The sequence below is a fragment of the Zeugodacus cucurbitae genome, chromosome 5 (genome assembly GCF_028554725.1).
Source record: "Zeugodacus cucurbitae isolate PBARC_wt_2022May chromosome 5, idZeuCucr1.2, whole genome shotgun sequence".
Classification (NCBI taxonomy): Eukaryota; Metazoa; Arthropoda; class Insecta; order Diptera; family Tephritidae; genus Zeugodacus; species Zeugodacus cucurbitae.
The window spans coordinates 71,469,526-71,492,544 of NC_071670.1; the positions used below are offsets into that span (position 1 = coordinate 71,469,526).

At 37.7% G+C, this 23,019-nt stretch overlaps 1 protein-coding gene and 1 long non-coding RNA gene across 3 annotated transcripts in view; one reads left to right on the top strand and one right to left on the bottom strand.

The window, feature by feature from the left end:
• Positions 1-1,134: 1,134 nt before the first annotated feature.
• Positions 1,135-20,073, bottom strand: LOC128922084 (uncharacterized). Its single transcript, XR_008471353.1, has 3 exons — positions 19,857-20,073; positions 3,063-3,303; positions 1,135-2,953 (listed from the first exon to the last, which is right to left on the bottom strand). It is a non-coding gene; the product is annotated as an uncharacterized LOC128922084 (long non-coding RNA).
• Positions 20,074-21,842: 1,769 nt separating this feature from the next.
• The window catches only part of LOC105217680 (dorsal-ventral patterning protein Sog), a 68,480-nt gene continuing 67,303 nt past the window's right edge, over positions 21,843-23,019 (top strand). For both annotated transcript variants that reach the window (XM_029043670.2, XM_011192808.3), the window contains exon 1: positions 21,843-23,015. The gene's annotated coding sequence lies outside the window, so the exon portion shown is untranslated. The remainder of the gene's footprint in view (positions 23,016-23,019) is intronic.

Genomic DNA, 23,019 nt, shown 5'->3' on the forward strand with positions numbered 1-23,019 from the left:
TGTTAGCGGCACCCATTTTAATTCGGGCGTGAGAGGGTTAATGACAGATGTATCTCTTATCATCTTCCCGAAGGTCTCACTTAATAAATATATTGATTTGTTTTTTTCGTCAACTTTTCCATGTAAATATTTCCTTCCTTCCTTTATAAATATTTTTTATCACATGTGTTAACACTCTTCTTTTCTGTTTAATAAATCATTATATTGTCGTTGAGTTTTTTTTCAATGCTCCTTGATTTATCTGTTCCTCAAACCAATATCAGTCATTATAGCGATGGGAGTCATCACTTTATACAACGTATCGTGACATGGTGTTTTTATAAACCATGACTGAGCAGTGGGAAACAGAGAGTTATTGGCGAAAAAAAGAGTTGGATATGTTGGAAAACGTGTTGGGAAATTGAGTGTACTTCATAAAAGCGGCTTCTGTCCAATAAAAACATCACCCCAAAATAAGGTCTATAGTCCGCCCTCGACGTAAGTTGAAGATATGAAGTTTAAGATATGTCAGCTTGGTTGGAAAATTAATACCAACAGCCTTTACTGTGTTGCAATTTATTTGGGCGCCGTTTGAATGAACCAAGTTATACGACGATGTTTTTAAATTCAAATAGCACCACAAACACTTTGGAGATGGAGGTTTAAAGTAACGAACTAACTGTCATTACTTAAGACATTAATTAATGCTCATAAAAAATAACGTTTTTAAACGAATATTTTATGTTGTTTCTGTACCAATCGTATGTAGGATGTATAATATTTTCCAAAACCCACATATTACCATTAAAAAAAAACTAAATTTTTGATATGATTCCATACTTTTTGCTGTCTAGGAATTGGTCGGAATATTCAATGGTTTTTCCAAAAATAAACTACTACTAAATAGTAAAAAAGATGTACAAGCGTCTGTATGTTTAATTGGATCTTCCGCAGATTTTTTCACATCAAAATTGCAATTCAGATTGCGAATTTTCAACATTCTCACATTCTATTTTCTGTAGATTTGCTATTATTTTAGAACGCAATCCAAACAAGTGAAATTTATCGAAGTGAAACCTAAACAAAATTCCGCAAATGCACTGTAAAAAATTCTTGTTCATTTTGGCAATGTGAAATTTTTGTTCCATGATTACAATGACTTTTAGAGCATTTAGGACAAACGATTGGTTTCAGAACTTGAGAAATACTATTTTGAAAACTTTGAATGAAACCAGATATGATGTGGCAAACGAGTGAATGTAATTCAGCTCGGTTTGCTAAGTAATGTCGGAATAGATTAGTCACAAGAGCCTTAGTTTGAAGAACGTTGATCTTCGTACTGCATCCAAGTTGAGAACTAGAGAGCTATTGTTTTGCTATACGATATATTCGAATACTATAAATATCCGAATTTTTCTTTGTAAGATAGATTATGGATTCATTTTGAGATTTGTTTGTTTCAAGCAGTCTAGTAGCGTTTCAAAGTTCTGTGTTACGGAGAAGACTACGTAAGAACATGAAATTTGTCAGTTATAACGCTTGTTCCAACTGGTCTGTTTTCGAAGTTCGTCTCAAACACGTCCGCGGGTATTTCAAGAAGGCAGATACTAACCATAGGTGTCGAGTTGGTAATTTTTACTGAATACATTACCCCGTGTTGCTTCTGCGCATCAAAAACGTATCATTCAAGGGCTGTTAATTGAAAGTAATAAATAGTTGTAAACACCAGCAATTGTAGTAAATAAATCATTCAGCGGGTTCTTTCGCCAGAGCTATAGACTATAGCTATAAATATGTACATGTGTCTGCATAAACAAATGTTTAATTTTGTTTCGTTTCAATTATAACTTTTTGCTATTTATAGAAATGTTATTTTAAATCGGCGAATCGACGAATTACGCATTTAGGTGTTTTCATTCAATCAATTGGCCTTCACCAATTGTTTGTTTGGCTAAAATGCTTGTCTGTGTTCTGTGTTAGCCGCAGGAAACGAGTGTGTTTATTTGCACATACATCACAAGTATTTATTTGCTTCAATATATATATTAGTCCGACGGCGATGGATTAAGTGGGTGGGTGGGTGTGTGGTGGTGCCGCTTCCAGTTCGCCGAGTTCAATGTTCAATTTCGAAAACAAATTTTCAGTGACGCACTAATGAAGTGCAAATTAGTAGGAGCAAACTAGTAGGAGCAGTAAGTAAGCAGCAAAAATTGGTGGGTTCGTTATGCATTTCTTTGTATGAAGTGTGCGGGGCGTATGAGTAATTCTAGGAGCTTTCATTTGCGCCCTCTAGGCCTACACTTCGTGCCAATCTTTGGTTTATTACAGATACGACTCGCTTAAAGTTATCTGCATATACTCAACACAAACCATTCTTGAAGTCCAACGTAGTTTATCAGAGTTGAAGCTGCTCGCTTTTTGCGCCTCTGGTTGTCAACGTACGACGCTCGTCGTTCAACTGGAAAATTTCTTATTTTTTTCGCGCGTCAATTGACATTCGCCGCAATTAATCATCCTTATTACTGATTGACAATCAAAGCAGAAATAAATCACTATGAAAATATATTCTATTTTCACCTGATGACATAGCGCGACACTATCGCCATTTGCATATTTTAGCGTTTCGTGCGGCGGCCAGACCTGCCTGCTTTCAAAATGTGCCAAGCAATCATGTGGAGGGCGGCGGGCGGCGCAGCGGTGTGCGGCGAAGTAGATGATGATTAGTGCATTCGAGAGATTAGTGAAAAGATTAACGAGACATGCGAGGGTGTGGGCGATGTGATAATTGTGTTTGACATGTGCACATTAACTGACTTATGTTTGCAATGCACACACTCACACACACACAGGTACATATACATACATACATATGCACTTTCACACAAACAAATCCATGAACTTATTCAATGATTGCATCAAAGTCATTAGAACTTCCTCGGCGTAGTTATACTGCATATCGGTCCATGATTAATGGCTGGAAATATGTTATAAAATATAAAATGTTTAATTCGCATCACGATCGTGCTTTATTTATCGCAGTGCCATAAACTATGAACGAAAGTGCAATTAAATTAAAAAAATACCTTTTACTTTTATTTTCGCTAATGCACATATATAGTATGTATATATGTATGTATGTATATCGTAAGCCGTTGTATAATTTATAATTCAGTTTGACCTTTTCTGCCGCTGCCACTTGCATAGAAAGCTTAAAAGCTTCACTGAACCCTTGTGTCGCCGGTAGATTCTTATACAAGTATCCTGCTCTCAAATACTGCGAGGGTCACCCCATACGTTCCTCCGCTACTAGCAATCAATTGTATTCTAGAATTAATATAAAAAATTTATGTATATCTAATCTTAATTTTCCTTAATTTTAATTGCCATTTAATCCTTTATTATGACTGTGTGAAATTTCGTCGAGTTAACCGATTCGAGCAGTAAAAGTTCGGGTTTGGGCAGAAATTACTGGCGCCTAGAGACAATGAACTTGAAACGTCACTGTTGCTTGTTGGGAAGTAATAAATTTGCCAAAAACTAATTGAATTTTATTGCAGAAATTCAAGTGCTCTTTATGCATTGCCAACTAAGTCGCGAAATTAATACCAAAAACCAAGCCAGTTTGAAGAGTGAGATATACTTTTTTTGACAGAAGGCGATTATGCTTAACCAGCAAATACCAGTTCAATGTCTCTTTCTTTTCTATATTTGCTCCAAAAGAAATCTTTTGGTAAGGTCTGCGGTATGTTGAAGTACTCTGTTTGTACCTTGTATTAACAGTCTCTATGTTGACTCGAAAATATTTGTAGAATTGAGGTCTTCAAATTAAATGTATGAAATATTAGTTTTCTATAGGTAATATCTCGTCCCGTCCTGCTTTATGGTGCAGAAGCTTGGACGATGTCAACATCAGATGAGACGACAATAGGAGTTTTCGAGAGGAAAATTTTGCGCAAGATTTATGGTCCTCAGAACATTGGCAACGGCGAATACCGCAGACGATGGAACGATGAGCTGTACGAGTTATATGACGACATTGACATAATTCAGCGAATAAGGCCATGTTGTGCGAATGGACGAAAACACTCCAGCTCTGAAAGTGTTCGATGCAGTACCCGCCGGTGGAAGCCGAGGAAGGGGAAGGCCTCCACTCTGTTGGAGGGACCAGGTGGAGAGCGACCTGGTTACACTTGGGATCTCTAACTGGCGCCGAACTGCGAAGGAAAGAGGCGAGTGGCTATAACCGGCCAAACGGTTCAACGCCAATCACATACATCTTCCCTCTTAATTTCGTCTTTTCAATAGCTCCAATCTCTATTCGGGATTTCATTCCTTATATGTATTTCCAAGTCAAATTCAATTGAAAGCATCGACAAGTTGTTCCCCGATATTCGCTCTTTAAGTTCTTCGCTACCAGTATTCGAAGGCGTTTAGGTTAATTGCATCTCACGTATAAATATTTAGAAATTAATTAATGATGCTGGTAGATACTCTAAAAAGGCAAATTGGGATAAATTATAAATTTCTCGTCGAGTTAGCGCAATTGCAGCACAACAGAAGTCTGAGTGAGCCGCAATGGTTCGAGCGATAAATTCCCACGGACATCTGGCAATTCGCTGTGCATAAATCATTGAACGGACTGTTTGCTGTTCTGTTTCTTAATTGAGCTAATGGTCGAAAAAATCGAATTAATTCTATCGAGATGAAAGCAAATTAGGCTAATTGCCGCGAAAGTGTTTAAAATTTAATTTGTTCGGAACTTGGGATCACTGGTTGTGCATGGTTGAAGGCGGTAAAGACCGGTGGCGCTAAACTGGTTTCTACAAACACAACACACATGTACTACATATAGATACAAACAGATGTTAATTTAATGTGTTTTTGGTCAATAAATATATTGTCTTTGTATATATTTATGTACAGGATCGCTGTGTATGAGTTTGTTTATCTAAAATTTAAGAAGATTTATTATTATTAGTACAATATCTGCTCATAGATCTGCCACTATAGCCAGGAACATATGTATGTAGATGTTATTAAATAGCGGTTGGAAGCATATTAGACAATCATCTTAGAGATTTCGTATATTTTAAGGAGTGAAAAGGAAAATATTAATTTTTCCACTTACCAGTTTTTTCCGATTCGTTTCTACTGTTCATTTTTATTGTGAAGCTTTAATGATATTTCAAAACCTTTCTGTATCGAATAACTGGCGTGAGGAAATTCAATTTAAGTGAGAAATTAATTGAGTTGAAAAGATAAGCTAATTGACCTTGTGTGGAGCATCTAGTGAGAATTATTAAAGTATCAATTCAATAAACGGCAAGGAGTTTATCTGTTCAGGCTTTAGACCAGTCTATAAATAACTTCCACTCAGTCAGAGTTGGGTAGAACTTTTACGAGTTGCTTGCTACCAAACGAGGCAATATCAGTGGCATTAGCTTCACTTTCTCCAAATTATATAGAGAATCAATACGAATATTTGGTGATTTTTGCTAACTCGATTGGAACGACAAAACCTACAACAACCCTAATACGGTTTGGAATTGAAAATCGTTGTTGAATTTACATATATTTTATTGTTTTCCAATAATCATAAATCAACGTCTAATAATAATGGACAAATTGAATTTTCGAACGACTGGCGCCAAATGAGTATAAGCAATATTTTGTGAACAGTCAAATTTAGCAATAAATTTGTAAATTGAATATAACCATTAAATCAAAAGCACTTCAATGTCGTCCCCGAACTCACATCCACACATATACGATAGCTTAATGAGAAATCGTAGAGCTAATGTAATAAACCCAGATACATTCAGATATATGTAGGCACACAGTTGCGGATATAAACAAAATTAGTACTTACGATATCCAAAGATGCGAGTGACCCAATTGTAATCGGATATAAACTCGTACAAACATACACACATATAAATGTGCACGTTAACATCGGTGCAAATTATACTAAAAAGTGGGTGTACAACCAATTGAAGACGTAAAATAAAGTATGAATCAAGACGGCAAGCTTATATCGCCATCAAATTAAATGATTCCACTTGAGATCCCAAGAAGTCTTTACATAGTATGTGTGTAATGTGTATTGACTAATAAATACTGAAATACTGGCGCCAGGAGTAAAGAAGTCTTTGGCGGACTTCTCATATTTTATAACTTTCGAGTATTGAAAACTAATTTATTGCTCAATTTTAATTCATGTACAGAGTATACATATATGCGACGCGAGTATGTACCATATGTATGTGGTCAATTTGGTGTTTATTTGTTTATAAATTAAGCTTTTGTAGAGAATAGGTTCCTAAATTGTATATGAAAGCTAAAGATGGAGCAGGGAATTCAATAAACGAAGCAAATATTTTTTTCTAACCACCTAGGCGATACTACCAATACCCCCCTAAAGAATCAATATTTTTCACTTCGCATGTTGACATCAATCAGGAACACAATTATTTATGAGTGTATATTTCGATTGCTGTCCGAACTCAGAGAAATGCCTTTGACGGGATATGGACCCGAATATCTCTACTGTCGTGGGAACAGGTTTATCTACATGGAAATTCCTACATCGCACATCTAATTTTCTCCAATATTACAAAAAATAAATTTCAAGCAGTTCAGATAAAATATGAATGTTGAATATCGGAGAAAGAACCTTATATTCAATAAATTAAATGTTAGTGGGAATCAGATTGTGGGAGAACAAGTTCATAACACCTTTACACTTTTCATTGTTTTATAATTTACGTGCACAATCTTGTCCAGAGCGGTGAAAATACTCCGTATCAATCTCTTAAGTGTGATTCAGCCACGTTGATTTCGAGAACGTTATTCTATCTTTATGTATTATATGCACTTATGTATGTACTCACTCACTTGTAATCGTGGAATTTCCCAAGTGAGTTGGATTAATTTCACAAATACTCATGGCCAGACTGTTCCCTCATCTACATTGTTGAACTCATTTACTTCAAGATATAAATACATAAGTATGAGCAAAAGGTGAGGCGTTGTACGCATTTAACAAACAAATACCGTTGCCACCAAACAATGAATTTGTCCTTTTGTGCTGGCTTTTCGCCGTATGAAACTATGTTTGATTTGTTTGGTTCTGTGTCTGCAGGAAGAGAGTGCAAGCGGCCTAAATTGATGAAATTAACAGCAACAATGCTAGCGGATAACAGCTTCCGTAGAAGCCGACGTTGTTCGGGAACAGCGTCTCCGTGATTTTCACAAATATATAAACACACATAGATGTAGTACATACTTACATATGTACATACTATGTACATTGGTATTCATGCTTTTCGCGAACGAAACGTGAGGTACACGCATTCGACTGCGCCACATGTGACTAGAATTGGAATTGGGAATTTCCGGATTCCAGTTTCGCGAGAAAATCGCTCAGGTGTGAAAGGAAGTGAGGAGCGTGTCGAATAAATAGAAATCGCATTCCTCACGACCGCCAGGTAAAGCGCTACAGCAACAACTTGTCAGGATAATCTACCACGTACTCTTCATTTGTCTTAGCTCTTTAGAGGCTAAATGCCAAGTGATCACAATGGAGCAGCAAGAGAGCAAGAGGTCAGGTTGAGCGGTTGCTGCTCAGTCATTGACTAGTCCGTCGGATGCTATGTTTGCCGCATAGCTATTGGCTGACTGAGCGCCGCATTATCAATGGCTGTTTGCATGAGTTTGTGTTCGTTTGGCATAACACCTTTGAAGGCACGTGAATCGTCGGGAATTTCCGTTAAACATATACCCATGATTGTGCATCATGTGTACAGGCATGAAACTGGTGTCGTCATGTCTGGTGTGTTTCAGACCTGCTGTCGCTGCGCGCAAAATTATGTGGAAGCTGAAGCCGGCGAACTTGGAGGACGCAATTTCTTTGCGGATAAATCGTGCGAAAATGGCTTTGCGATTTCACGCTATCACCGTTAGAAAGTCCTTTGCCATTTCCCTGAATAATGGTGGGCTCAACATGCAAATGCTATTCTACGCTGTCGCGTGGGGAAACCCCGAGGCCAGTGCTAATGCAAAGGTTTCGTAATGTTCAAACAATACTTGCACGAATTCTACGGTCTGTGGGGTTTTCCAATGGAAAATCAAGAGCGTTTTAAAGTTTCTTTGGAATATTACTCGAAAGGTGTGCCTGAATTTAATACAACAATGTCTATTATTGGAGGCGTTAAAATTGTGTTGATGAAAATCCCCAGCAATTTTAAAGGATATATATTAATTGTGCAGGATTTCGGTTTGATTACGTTTGTTTATGTTTCAAGCAGTAAGCATTGCACCGATTTTTCAAACATTTTAGGTTTATTTTAATTAAGCCAGAGTTGATTTTATTTTTCAAAATCGACATGACTTCCTTTTTTTGTTGGATAGGAAGTTGGGTTTCAACAATAATCATTACTTTGTTCATTAAATTATGGGAGGGCCGTGATAGTCTCGAATCAAATCTGTCGCCAAATTTTTGATGTTGGCAGTTGCTTCATCTTGTCCGTAAGTTGATATTGATGAGATCACCAGCAGTTGTACATTATGTATGTGTGATATTTTTCAAATAAGATGGATTATGTCTAGTAGTGTGTATCAAGTTTTTTCAACGACCGATTTTTCGAAAACCTCTTTATTGAAGTAGCTTTTCACTTTTCTTCCAAGATTCATCAAAGGCCAGTTCTGGAAAAGACTGATAGTAGATGTCTGTGATTGGGTATTGAAAATAATGACTTGGAAGATCTTTGATTTTATATCAGATATCAGATATAAGTCCTAATCGCTCGTTTGAGCACCAAATTCTGTACTAGGTGCGGTACTGTCGATTGTACTTTAACATTAATAATAAAAGCAAATGGATTTTTAATTTTTTAGAATGTAGCCACTATATGCACCGTGGATTGCCATCCTTTATAGTTACGAGTTCTCGCCATAAAATAGTTTGAATATTGCATGAAACATAAAAATAGTTAAGTGCAAAAAAATTAAATTTTATTATTGGTGGCGTGAATAACAGGCAATTAACTGCAACACCATAAAAACTCCATCAAGACAACGTAAGCTTGTCTTAATAATGGATCGGAACGGATCTTCATACGTTTGTATGTTAGTGCATAAACAATCTATGGCACTTCAAACCCGAATAATAAGCGAAGCTTATTGCACATTGAAAGCCCATAACGGTACACTGATTTGCATAAGCGGAAATAATTCACGCGTTCGATTGGCCTGTGGCGCCACAAAGTCAATAGCAAATAATAAAATAGCAATTTGACAAGACCAAGTTGCCAAGTGGCTAAGTGGTGATTGCAACTGCAACGCGCTCTAAGCGACGGCGAATGTCATTGTCACCAGCAACTTTGTTGCAATAACAGCCAACAACTGCAATAAATTCAAATCAAGAAATATTGTTAATGTGTAGATATGCGCATGTGCAGAAGCTAAATTAAACCCACAATAAGATATGGTCTAGAAAATCATACTTAAGTAGATAGTATATACTAAATAGTCAAATAGATCTAAAAATTGTAATCCTAGTAAAATATATAATTTAATATTTTCTAAAACATTTACTTTCAATGCATTCATTTCAATTCTATCATTGCTGATCAATTCGACTCTTGGTTGCATTCATTAATCCTTCTTTATTGTCAGTTGTGAGAATTAACTGTGGTCATCAATGTCATCATTTCTATTGACCATAAGCGACTCACAGTCATCAAAGCTCAAAGACACTATACGATGATGAATACGTGCGGTAGGACCACTCCAGTGGTACTCACAAGAGAGCTTGTTAAGATGTAGATGACCGGAAATATTTTTCTATTGACTGTTGCGATGGCATTGATAACATTTTTATACTCTCGCAACAAAAGTTGCTAAGAGAGTATTATAGTTTTGTTCACATAACGGTTGTTATATATATCAAAATGATCAGGGTGACGAGACGAGTCAAAATCCGAATGTCTGTCTGTCCGTCCGTCCGTCCGTGCAACGGATATCTTGAGTAAAAATTGAGATATCTTGATGAAAATTGGCATACTTATTTGGCACCATAGGAAGGTTGCTTTCGAAAATGACCAAAATCGGACCACTGCCACGCCCACAAAATGGCGAAAACCGAAAACACATAAAGTGCCATAACTAAGGCATAAATAAAGCTATGGAAATAAAATTTGGTATAAAGGACTGTCACTGTTGACAGTCATAACTTCGAGGTCGTAGATAATTTCGTATACCTGGGAACCAGCATCAACAACACGAACAATGTCAGCCTCGAAATCCAGCGCAGAATAACTCTTGCCAACAGGTGCTACTTTGGACTGAGTAGGCAATTGAACAGTAAAGTCCTCTCTCGACGAACCAAAATCAAGCTCTACAAGTCACTTATCATTCCCGTCCTGCTTTACGGTGCAGAAGCTTGGACGATGTCAACATCAGATGAGACGACACTAGGAGTTTTCGAGAGGAAAATTTTGCGCAAGATTTATGGTCCTCAGAACATTGGCAACGGCGAATACCGCAGACGATGGAACGATGAGCTGTACGAGTTATACGACGACATTGACATAGTTCAGCGAATAAAAAGACAGCGGCTACGCTGGCTAGGTCATGTTGTCCGAATGGACGAAAACACTCCAGCCCTGAAAGTGTTCGATGCAGTACCCGCCGGTGGAAGCCGAGGAAGGGGAAGGCCTCCACTCCGTTGGAGGGACCAGGTGGAGAGCGACCTGGTTACACTTGGGATCTCCAACTGGCGCCGAACTGCAAAGGAGAGAGACAGGTGGCGCACTATCGTCGATTCGGCTATAACCGGCTAAACGGTTGCAACGCCAATCACATACATAAAGGATCGCACTATGAAGGGGCATATTTAGATGTAATTTTTTTGGAAAAGTGGGCGTGGTCCCGCCCCAAAATCGGTTATTTGTATATATCTCGCAAACCAATAAAGCTATATAAACCAAGCTTTCTGCAGTCGTTTTTTAGCCACTTCTTAATACAGTCCAAAAATTAAATAAATCGGATAATAACCACGCCCACCTCCCATACAAAGGTTAGGTTGAAAATTACTAAAAGTGCGTTAACTCACTAACGAAAAACCTCAGAAACACTAAATTTCACATAAGAAATGGCGGATAGAAGCTGCACTCAGATTTTTTTTTTACAAAATGGAAAATGGGCGTGGCATCGCCCACTTATGAGGCAAAAACCATATCTCAGGAACTACTCGACCGATTTCAATGAAATGAATGATGTGTAATAGTTTCCTTACATCCACAACCACGCCTATATACCAGAACTTCGAAGACGATCTGAATCATTTACTTTACAATATATAAAGTAATCACTAGTAAAGATATCGGTGCAGAACTTTGCACAAATACTACGTTTATAGTGTGGCAGCCAATTTCTAAAAATCGAAATCGGGCTATAGGTTTTCAAGGCCCCATATATCGAACATGAGGACCTCGGTGCTTCTAACCTAATATTGTGGTTTCAAACTTTCAATGGACTTTATACAATATATATGACGAATATGTGGTCAAATTGTGTATTATATAATATAAATAAAGTTAAATAAATAAATTGCAAGAGTATAAAATGTTCGGTTACACCCGAACTTAGCCCTTCCTTACTTGTTAAATATATTTTTTACTTTGCCATATATAGATGAACCAACATAAATCTCAATCAAATATTTTTTACGACGGTTATACTCTCACTTTTATTTCTGGATTTTTACATACAAATTTACAATAGTTATTAGGGTGATCATAAGTAATGCATTTCTTTGATAGGCGAAAAAAATAGTGAAAATGCAACCTGTTTCGAGATTGCATTTAAGTAATAGTTCTCCACGCAGCAAGTGTGATAGTGGTAAACCGCACACTTTGTCCGATGTTACAAAGGCAGTCACCAACACAATCACATCGATCGGAACGTTCAACTGAACAAAAAGCATTTCTTAACAGACTAATGCGTACAGATCAGTTGCTGGTATCTCAGTTGTCTCCAAATGATGATGCGACTTGCCACAGTGTTGCAATATCACTGATCACGCACTTCAATTAAAACATACGTACGCACATACTCGTATATATGCCAGAATATTTGTGTTTTTGCTAACATACATAGATAGACTTGTCGATTAGGCATGCAGTCTGATGAACTTACAAAGGCTCTTACATTAAGTTTGAATTCACTTTAATTGGAGAGAAGTGGTATGCTTCGAATCTGTCTCAAGTCTAGGAATTGGTTGTTGGTATAAACATCGTAGAAGAGTGTGGAAAGGGTTTGTGTGCTTGAAACGTAAAGCAAGGCAACATTTACAGAACAACGCTAAAGGTGGCGTTAGATTAGACTACTTTTCAAGAAATCAATAAAAAATCTATTAAAATTATCATAATTAAACAAAAAATGTCTAAGTCTGCCTAGAATATTACCTCTAATTCTTTTCCGGCGAGCCCTGCTAGCAGGAAAATTCGCGGAAGACTGGATCTGTAGAGTATGGTAGATGCAATTCGAATCACAATTCATGTATTTATTAATGTCTATTATTGAAGTGTGTTTGTATGTAAGTGGTCTGGTAGAAAAAAATGTGTTTTTATATCTCGTTTGAGCTATTATCCAACTACCCCTGTAACTGCAACTCTACTGAAATAGAAAAGTATTTCAGCGAGTATGTGATCGGTACATGCTTTAGCAATTTTTATATTAGCGCAGAAATTCCGATTCATTGTACGATTAGTGTCCTCACAACTCGCGCGCATTGTTGTAATTGCTAGCGTTCTCTCCCATGCATCCCAAGCTCTTCCATACTGCCACACGAGTCTTCTGTAACCTTCTTTTTCGTCCACAGTTAAATTGCATAACATGAATGCCTAACGCGAAGCGGCAGTGTCTTGTCACTCGTTGAATGTGTGATGGACTGCTCAGCAATGTAGCGCTGGGAACGATGGGATTGATGAAGTTACATTAGATAAGCGTTTGTAAGTTGGCCAGACGAATGCTTGTGGTGCGCGTTTCAAAATTTGCTGGCGTTAAGATGGTTTGCATCGGCTAGTTTCCTCGATGAGGTCCAGTGAAATGACTTCGTACACAAATTTGTATTACAATTATGTTTGTTAATAAAAAAACTTAAACGAATAGCCATATAATGAGTTTGAAATTAGAAACGTGTCTGCCGCGTCTTGTTGCATCGGAATTCTGAATGAGTATAGCTCACTAATTTCTCATTCTCCCAAAAAGTTCTCAGAATTATAAGAAATAATTGCTGTCAAATTATATGCCTATAGCGCAATTCTTCTTTCCGAAACCGAAGCGCTACCTGAGCGTGTAGGCGGCTGCCTTTAATTTTCATTGAGTGAAACACAGACGTGAGCCTAGAGTTGCTACCTATACCTTACGCACATGGCAATCACGTAGCGCAACAGCTGAGCCCAGCTCATAAGTCACCGCTTCGCATAACATTTCCTACATTGTTTCCATGAATTCCTTTTTGTTGGAGCATTTCTGCTCGGCTTATTCACACATCAATCAATTAATTTCTCACTCGTATTCACAAGCACTTTTTGCCGCCCTGAACCTCCGCAGCCACATTGGCTGCCGACTCACTGGTGTGCTTATGTACAAAGTCGCATACCGTTCTCGTTGCGTTGCGTCCAGTTGTCTGCCGGGCTGGCTGGCCTCAGTACGCGCTTTGCGGCCTTTGGTGCTCCGGTGTTCACCGGTGTGTTTGAGTGCCAAACGTGAAACGTGGACGTGATTATCGATCACATCACGTAACTGAATTCCGCTGCAAAAAGTCGGCAGAAGAGTAAACACCAAGCGACAGTATGTCTTCAAATATTCTTATATGTATGTATGTTTGTTTATGTTCGCGTGTGATATCAAAGCGTAAGGGACAAAGAAAAAACTCGAGAAGGCAACGGCAAGGAAATTCTTGCAAATATTTTCGTCTTGTTGGTGGTAAGAATGCCAACATATTTGGCTGCGTTAACGCTTTCTTATTTACACTTATATACCCTTAATAAAGCAGGATTACCAGTTTGCCTTCGAGACCTTTTCAGAAGAGTACTGCAACCATCAACTGACCTCATCTACATTTATTTTTTATGTTCGAACCAATACGAAGGGTACAAAATATCAGCTGATCGACGATTTGAAACGAAATTTTAGGGAATTCACTCGCCAACAGCAACCGGCTTACACTGGGTCACTTCCAAAATTATACATATTTTTTGGTTAATGAATTAGTTATATTAAATTTCATTATTAAGGACTTAACGACCACCCTAGTGTAAATATATTATATATAGTGTAACCTGTTGTAATCGTTAACGCATGTTTTGTATCTTTCCTTAGTAATAAACGAAAAAGCCTTAACATAGTATGAGCATAATAAATGCATGCATATCAATGCTACATACATACATATGTACAAATATGTATGTAGGGTATGTTATATACGAACTTATGCGCATACTCGCATGAATGTGCTACGTGCATTGTCTGCCTTATTTTCCATATTTGTAGCTGGTACCCACTATTTTTAAGGAATTAATAAATATCCATTTTAAATGCCCTTACAAACATACTCGTACATACATACATATGTATATGGTAATGCATGCGTGGATACGTGAGTGTGGCGTGATGACACTTTGTCACGGTCACGCAAACAAATTGTCGGATTTATTATTTGCGTTTAGTTTAATGGCTAAATGAAGCATGCCGCTTGTTGACTCTGCAACGGCACAGTGCGTCTATGAGAAGACGTAAGAAGAGACATACATGGCAAGAGAAAGCGCAATTTTTCAGGTCAACGTTTATTTGGCTTTATGCATATGTCCTATAAAAAAAGTTCATGATTTAAAGTTCCTCAATTCCTCAAAAAACTATGGAAGCATTTAGGATCCTGTCTTTAACGCTAAACCTACCAGAGCGGCCAAATGACCGCTTTTGAGACTTTGAAAATGAAATGTTTTTTAATTATTATATAATTATTTTGAGTTTATTGTTTATGCTAAGGGGCCACTTGAGCGTCATCGGTCGAAATAAGTACATAAAATACGTCGGTAGGTTTAGTGTTAAAGCTGATTTAGTTTACGGTTTTCGGGTTTACATCATTACTTGAAAATTACATCGGATGTTCACAGCGAGCCTCCTAACCTAACCTAACATACTTCCATAAACTAAAAGTTTTGTTTGGAATAATAATTCCCCTTAATAGTCACAGAAAAATCGCTTTAATGGCGCTAAGACGCGGATACTATTTACGCCCATCAACACATTGCCGAGCATCCAGCGCGTTGGCGGGGCTGAGACTACCAGATACATGATAATCAACACGTTTACATATGTATGTACAATTGTTTATTCTTATCTTCGCGCAGAACAGGCTGTTATTCCTCAGGCAATAATAAAGAATTTATATATAAGAAAGTGCGAGCGCGTGTGCGTGTATAAAAAGTCATAGCAGGAACGAATAACAACAACAACAATATCTGAAATGTTTCAAAAGAAATCAAGCAAATTAGGAAAATTCCGAAGGAGCTTCTGGCGGCATTTCACTAACGCCACAGCCGCCGTTGTTGATTTCTATATATGTACGTATTCTATGCATAATGAGTGGCCGTGCTAATGAAGGCAAACGCGATGACACAAGTGTTATGGCGACAAAATGTGTGATCTCCACAGATCGTACAAAGGAAGACGCCGCCACCATCAGCGAGCAATGCGGGCGGCGACCAATCAGAGCCATCGGCGGCTGCTGTTTTATTTGGAGTAGACGGTGCGACCGCAAAACTGCTACGCGTAGTAGACTGCTGCCGGCGCGGCAACAATAACAAAGTCACAGAGAACGGCACAGATTTGGCGGCAAGGCCCCAAAGCGCACGGTAATCTCACGAGAATGTGAGGAATTTAAAAATAAATTGCAACAAAACTAAAAGCTAAACAATAAAGAACAAAAAATTAATACAAAAACAACTAACTTAGAGCTACTCACTTTCCCGGCACAGCGTACAAATTGCGGCAGACAACAGTTGTTTGTTTTTGTTGACGCTGATCATGAGCGTGTCTTTTGCTGCCAAATTTTGGTATTCACTTTTTTGAGTACATGTCTATGTGTGTATGTAGGCAAGAATGTGTCTGATCGGTTTAAATTTTTTGATTTTTTCTATATCAATTAGGAGTTACTAACAACGGTTCAGTTAAAAATGGAACCAATTTTACCGTGACTGTCAACAATTTAATATCAGTACTGAGAGTGTTAAATGGTTCCAATAGAGCGGACCGAACCAACAAAGACAAAATCTGCCAAGTGGACCACCTGTCGGGTATGTGAATTGACCGAGGCAACTTTTTGTAGGGTCCATGTGCCCGAAATTCTCTACAAACGCTCAGCGCCATGGAATTTGCGAGCTAATAAAGCTAGAATATTGTTGGCCATTTCATTCATTTCTCTGTCTTCTATTATAATTGAAATAAAAGTTCTACACCTCCAAGAAAACGACCACAGTTGTAAATATGACTAAATATATATTTATATATTTAGAAATGATGAAAAAATACATATACGAGACTGTTTATTATTTATTTTTAACTATTTGCACAGGCGAAAGAGGACACACACTCATAGAGCATTCGAGCAACGCTAACGGCACAGACGTGTTGATGATCGCGCCGATAAAAATTTAGAATGTCACAAAGAAGAATCCCTCGATCATTTTCTAGACAAGCCAAATTGGCGAGTAATTATTTTCGCAATTTATGGCAACATTTTTATTCATTAGCTGCAATAATTCACAGTTAATTATGAATGAGGTAAACTGAAAATAAAATGAAATGAAATGAAAAAAATACATATGCAACGCATGATATGTTGGGAAAAGAGATAATAAAAAAACATTATTTTATTTCGAAAAAAATATGTAAGAAGTTGTTCGGATTTGGGAGCTAAGGGTAAGCACATTGAAATAATTCTAAAAACCCTATTTAAAGAAAGTTGCGTGAGAGCTGAGTGTTAAGAGCACTCTCAAAAGTAATTGGCCTTATGCTGGACCGGGCTTGGATAGTCTCTGAAGAGTATTCCTCATTCATCCATTATAATCAATGAGCCGAAAAATTTCTATATTTTTTGACAAAATCTTAGACGTTTTCGTATTTAATCTATCATACCTTTGGCGACTATGGCTACTTGTCAAAACTATATAAATGCATATTTATTTTAAGGTTTAAAAATATCGATTTCATTCACTTTAACGACATTAAATATATGTTTGGTTTTCGTTTAGGTGCCGGAGCCACCACCTGCCTTCAGTTGAATATTCTCCACATTCGGCGCTTGCCAGCGGGCAAAACGCGGTGTGGCCCGGTTGTAAAGCACTTTGCGCGCCAATTCAATTTCTAATTTGTATCACTGCGAACGCAGCGCGTGCGCAATACATTTATACGCCAACAACAACCAACAACAAGCAATAACAACCGTCAACCGACAACCAACGTCAACCAGTGCCAGTCGTTCAACGCAGGTAAGTCAACAAAGTACGACCACGCAATAAGCGACGACGCCAAATGCAATGGAAAAGTGCATTGAGGCGAGTAGGCGCCCAGCCACACCGCCAACCGCGCAACGGCTCTTTAATTATGATGTATGATAATTGCGAGATAATTGAATGTTTTAAATAGAAATGAAATTAAATTACACTCTGCCTTAGATTACGTTTAATTTATGCGCAACTACGACGACGACGACGCGCGGCGACGGTGCTGACGGCGATGACGGTGGCGTGGCGAAGGTGAGGCGCGCTCAGCCGGTTTTTGTTCATATAATTTGTGTGCGTGCGTGTATCCGTTGCAGTTGCAGTCACTTGCACATTTGCCCATTTGCAATTAATGCAATAATAAATAACATAAGTGTGCAATAAAATTTTAACAAACACGAAAAGCGCACAAACAACACGTGGATCCTCAAGAAGATCAAAGCGCTGCTATAGATCTTCCTGTGGCGTTGCAGGTGTTGACAGAGCATTTCGCAAACGCGGTTGTGCTACTTATGTCGGTATTTGGGGAAGCGTTTGGTGCTATAAAAACGCAAATGTACTATTCAGGTGCCACCACAACATATTTTTGCTTGTGTTGTTGTGTTGGGTCCTGCGAATATTTTTGTACTTGTTATGTAATTTTTGGCATTTATCAGTGCAATAAGTTATTAATTCAGATTTATGTTCCAATTTCGGCATATAAATAAATATAAATTAGATGAGTCAACAAATTATAAAAATTGGCTCATCTCATTATTGTTTAGGTGATTTAGGTTTAGATTGATTTGTGAGAATTTTTAATTTAGCCAAGTATGGTAGACTTTAATTAATAGTTAATTTTGTTCTATACTTTAAATTGAATTAATTTGAATTTTAAAGGAAAAAGAACAATAACGTTTTTTGAAAACCTGATAAAAGAGCAACTTCGTTTTGGATACTGCAGTTGATTAAACACCCATTTATCCGTACCGAAAACCGGCATACCCAACATGTGGCCTACATGCAAAGAGTCCTCGCAGAACACTAACCGCCTCTTTGCATGCCCAATAAACCTCACGCATCTAACGCCTCTTCACTTTGGTGCGATCCCGCCGAAACAGCTCGTTTCCTGGGCTTTCAGTTCGATGGAAATTGATTTGCGTTTGTCGGTTCACCAGGGTTATCTAGCTGTTACAACAACAGCACTTGTATGCTCTGTAACTACTAGAACAATTAAGAGACAACTTCACAGCAATTTTCCATGTTGTTGCAGCGAAACAAGGATCCACCAGTACACGCTAGAGACCTAGGAGTAGACGAAATAGTGAACTTGAATGAAGGCGAATACTATGCAATTACCCGGGAAGGTGTTATCTCTTGTTTTTAGTGATTCACCCACTCACTATTCCACTGTCGATTTCAACAACGAACTGCTGCCTGATTCATCCATCGTGCCATCAATAAATATTTTTCGAAAGCTCTTTCACTACCCACAATGCTGTAGCGTTATAATTCTTTATATGTGATTACTGACCTTCCTGAGCTTGATTCTAATTTACGACACTTCCAACTAGGAAAAGTTTCCTCTATAAATGATGAATAACTATTTCTGAAATTGGCCAAATTATCCAGCTAACTATAAAGCATGAGCTAAAACATCATCTAACCATATGATGCAAGTCGAAAATGCTGAAATGCTCAAATCAATAAGCTTAACGATGTTTAAATGTATCCCCGTAACAATCGAAATCAATTTTAATGACGCTATTAAAAGCGTCAACCAACCAACCATATAGTGGTCGAATCTTTCGAATAGATTTCGATAATAATATATTTATGTATGCATGTAGATCATTTCCATTTGTGGCCGCTGGTTGGCGACTGGTCTAAGCCGTTGGTGATGATGATGGTGTTGAAAATGAGTTACCGTTTTGGGTGTAATAAAATAAATTTTGATTGCACTACAAAACCAAAAACTGCTTAATTTCAGCAAAGCATCTACGTTGATATATGTATATGAATAACAAAATCAAATGAAATTAAAATTGCGTCGAATTTTTTATTTGCCTAATTTCCATGTTGGCCGAACTTGATTGCAGCTTTACGACTTCTTGCCGATGAGCGCTTCATCGCGTAGTACAATAACAAAACAATAACAATTACTTAGCTTAGTATGGCGTCGTGGCTGGTGTTAATGTCTTCTTTCGCCTTTGATTGCGAGTAAAAGCCGCTTAATCATTTGATGTTCGATCTGAATAGATTAAGAGTTGAACGCCAAAGACTACAAAGTGTGTAGTGATGATGCGATAAAACAATTAGGGTACTCACGACTTGATTTTTGATTCGCCAGCACATTTGTTGCACTTCAGTTTTCAGGTATTAGCTCTTATCAATAGTAAACAAATAAAAGTTAATACAATTCAATAAAAGGGGATGGGGAAAGTTTGTTTGATTTAATTTTGACCTTTGCCTCGACATTTATATAATTTTGGCAAATAGGTGATGTGATGTGACAGCTGTCATCACATGAACTATATGTGGAATTTGTCAAAATAAGTTAGAAACAGTATATGTATAATTATTGAATATTTTCTGATTAAATTACCAGTATAATCGCCTTATTTTTAAATTTAAAATTTCAAGGTTTTGAGAGTCCAATTGTCTAAATTCCCGTTATTTTTTGAACACACCTCGTATGTTGCAAAAAAATTATGAACAGTTTTCCAAAATTATAAAATTATGAAAATTGTAGAAAATTCAAAATTGTTTTTCAGTACTTATTCTTAACAATCATATTTGATCGGATTAACTAAAATTCACATATAACGGTTAAATTATGTCGACAAGCTAAGGGCTGACCTCATCACCAAAATGTACTCATTTTTTTCTTAATTGTGTATATGTATAGAAGGCACATGTATTCATTAATTTAATCAGATTTCACACACCTTTGTTTTTATTTATATTTTATTCAGCTATGCAAAGTGGGTGTATAGCCACTTTGCTTATGCAAAAAAGCACAGCTTTTGTCATAAATATTGGCGGATCAACTAAAAATGTACACAAGCCGTAGCCAAAAAAAAAAAAAAACCAAAAAGGCAGCAACAGCAACACTTTGTGCATTTTAAAAGCAAAACATTTAGATAAGCAATACGAAAATTTGTTATGCGTGTGTTGTCATACGATGGTGGCGTATGAGTAATCTTATATCTTATACCCTACACAACATGCCCTTGCGCGCGTTTTATTAAATTATTGTCAAGCCAAAAGTCTTTTGATCTTGTCACAGTGGACTTCGGACATCTAACAAAAAATAAATTTTTATATGCCGCAGTTTTTTGAGTCCATATTTATGGACACTGTTGGTCCAACTTTGACCTAACGTTTGTTTACGAACAAAAAAGAAGGTGGTCTGTCTCGATGCAAAGATATCTGATCGACATTTGTTTTAAAGCAAAATTGTTTAAAATTTATCAAAAATTTCTGTAGTAAATTTTTTTGTTACTATTTTGAGTCATCGAAATCACTTAACCCTAAATTTTGAGGGTATAATTTTTGAAATAAAATTTTAAATAACATTTCATTATTGAAAAATATTTCATATAATTTTTATGAGATCATTGCAATATTTTTATATTCTTTTCTTATATTCATTAATTGCTTAAATTATGCGTATATGGTATAAGTGCCTAAAAGGGTGATCGCATCGCACTTAACGCTATGCGGTGTGCGCGCTCGAACCGTTCCGCACTGATAATATCGGCTGATGATGTGATGGTATTAATGATGATTGTTGTGATGAAGATGAGACTTGAAATAAAGCGAATAACTGTGTGGCGTTGTGTGTTTATGTACGCGCTACATTTGAGGCCGGTAAAATTGTGCGGGCGTACAGTGAGCGAGGGAGACAATGCGAGGTGACTAAAAACTGCGTGCTGCGCACTACTTAAATCATCAAACAAATGAAGAGCTCCGCGCTGCGCTGCGACATGCGAGTTCGATGAGCTTTTTGTGAAGCGTTGCCACTGCTCCTTCTAACAAAGACAACGCACCGCGCATCGTATTGTTAAACAATACTACATGTATTTATATATATATATGTATGTATATTCCTAAGTGTATAACTATATACAACCCGCGTAGTTAAGGTTTTCATTCTGCTCTGAGAATTGTAGTTGCTGGCGTTAGTACGGCTACTACATACATGAGTGTATACGAATACATTTATACCTTTTTTAATATTTGTTTTCTTATTGTTTTGTGCTGGCGCCGCTCAAGCGAGCAGATATGAAATAAAATGAAATACGACAGCAACTGGTGAGCAAGTGTGTTGGTGAGTGAGTATGCGGTGCACGGCGGAGCGCGTACCACACGCGAGCGATCGCACGCGTACTATGACGCGCGGTGCTGAGCTCACCGAAATCTCCTCAGCCGGACAGCAGAACGGTCGGTCGGTTGGCCGCCTAGCTTGCTGACAATTGTGTCTCACCGCAACTTCAGTTTGTCCAAGATCGTGCTTACCAACGTTAGTGGTGCCGTGAGAGCGCTAATTTTCCGCTGTGTCTCTTTGCTTATTATTGCCAAGTGCGAAATTAATTTGTGTACCGTGTTTTCGGGCGCGAATCAACGACCTAACTAACAGCGCATCGCCAAACTTACGAACATTCGACCTTTGCTTATTTGCTTATTGTTGACAAGTTGACTTGCGTTTGTCAATAATTCCTCTTCTCGAGGAGGGTGTGCGCGTTCATCGCGATATTAAACATACACGTAGTCAAAGTGCAGCGCGGCGCTGCGCGTAATATCAAAGAGCAAAGGTTTTCAAAACATTTGCGAGACAATCGTTAAAAAACGCAGTGGAAGCGCAACAATAGCAACAACAACAGTGCAAGTGGAAAGAAACGAAATCGAATATCCGAATCGAAACGAAATACATATACGAAGTGCAGAATAATCACCGACGCAGGCGGGTGCGACGGCGTCAGTGTCGTCGACGGTTAAGTGAACGCGCCACATCGCTTTGTTGTGGAATAGTGTATGTGGAAAATGCGCGCGCGCGATTTATGCAAAATAAACAGAAACAGCGACAACAACAATCACGACAATTTCGAACACGAAAACGGTAACAACAACCACAACTACAACATTTGTCATCATAGTGTCAATTGCATTGCTAATACGAGCCGAATTAGAACGCGTCCGCAAGCGAACAAACGAAGAAAGAACAAAACGCCAGTTGAACAACACCAACACGGACGGTGCGAATTGCATCAGCACAAAGTGATACGACTGCGACTTCGACCACGTAGTGATAGCGGCTAAGAAAAGTTGTCATACCAAAAAAAGCTAACTGAAAAAATCGACATTACGAAATTTTAGAAAAAAAAATTTAAGAAAATATCAAAATTAATTACAATACCATTAACAATATCATTACAAAAGGAACGTGTTATTTAGGCCATTTCGATTTCGGCTGCAACTACAAAGGTTC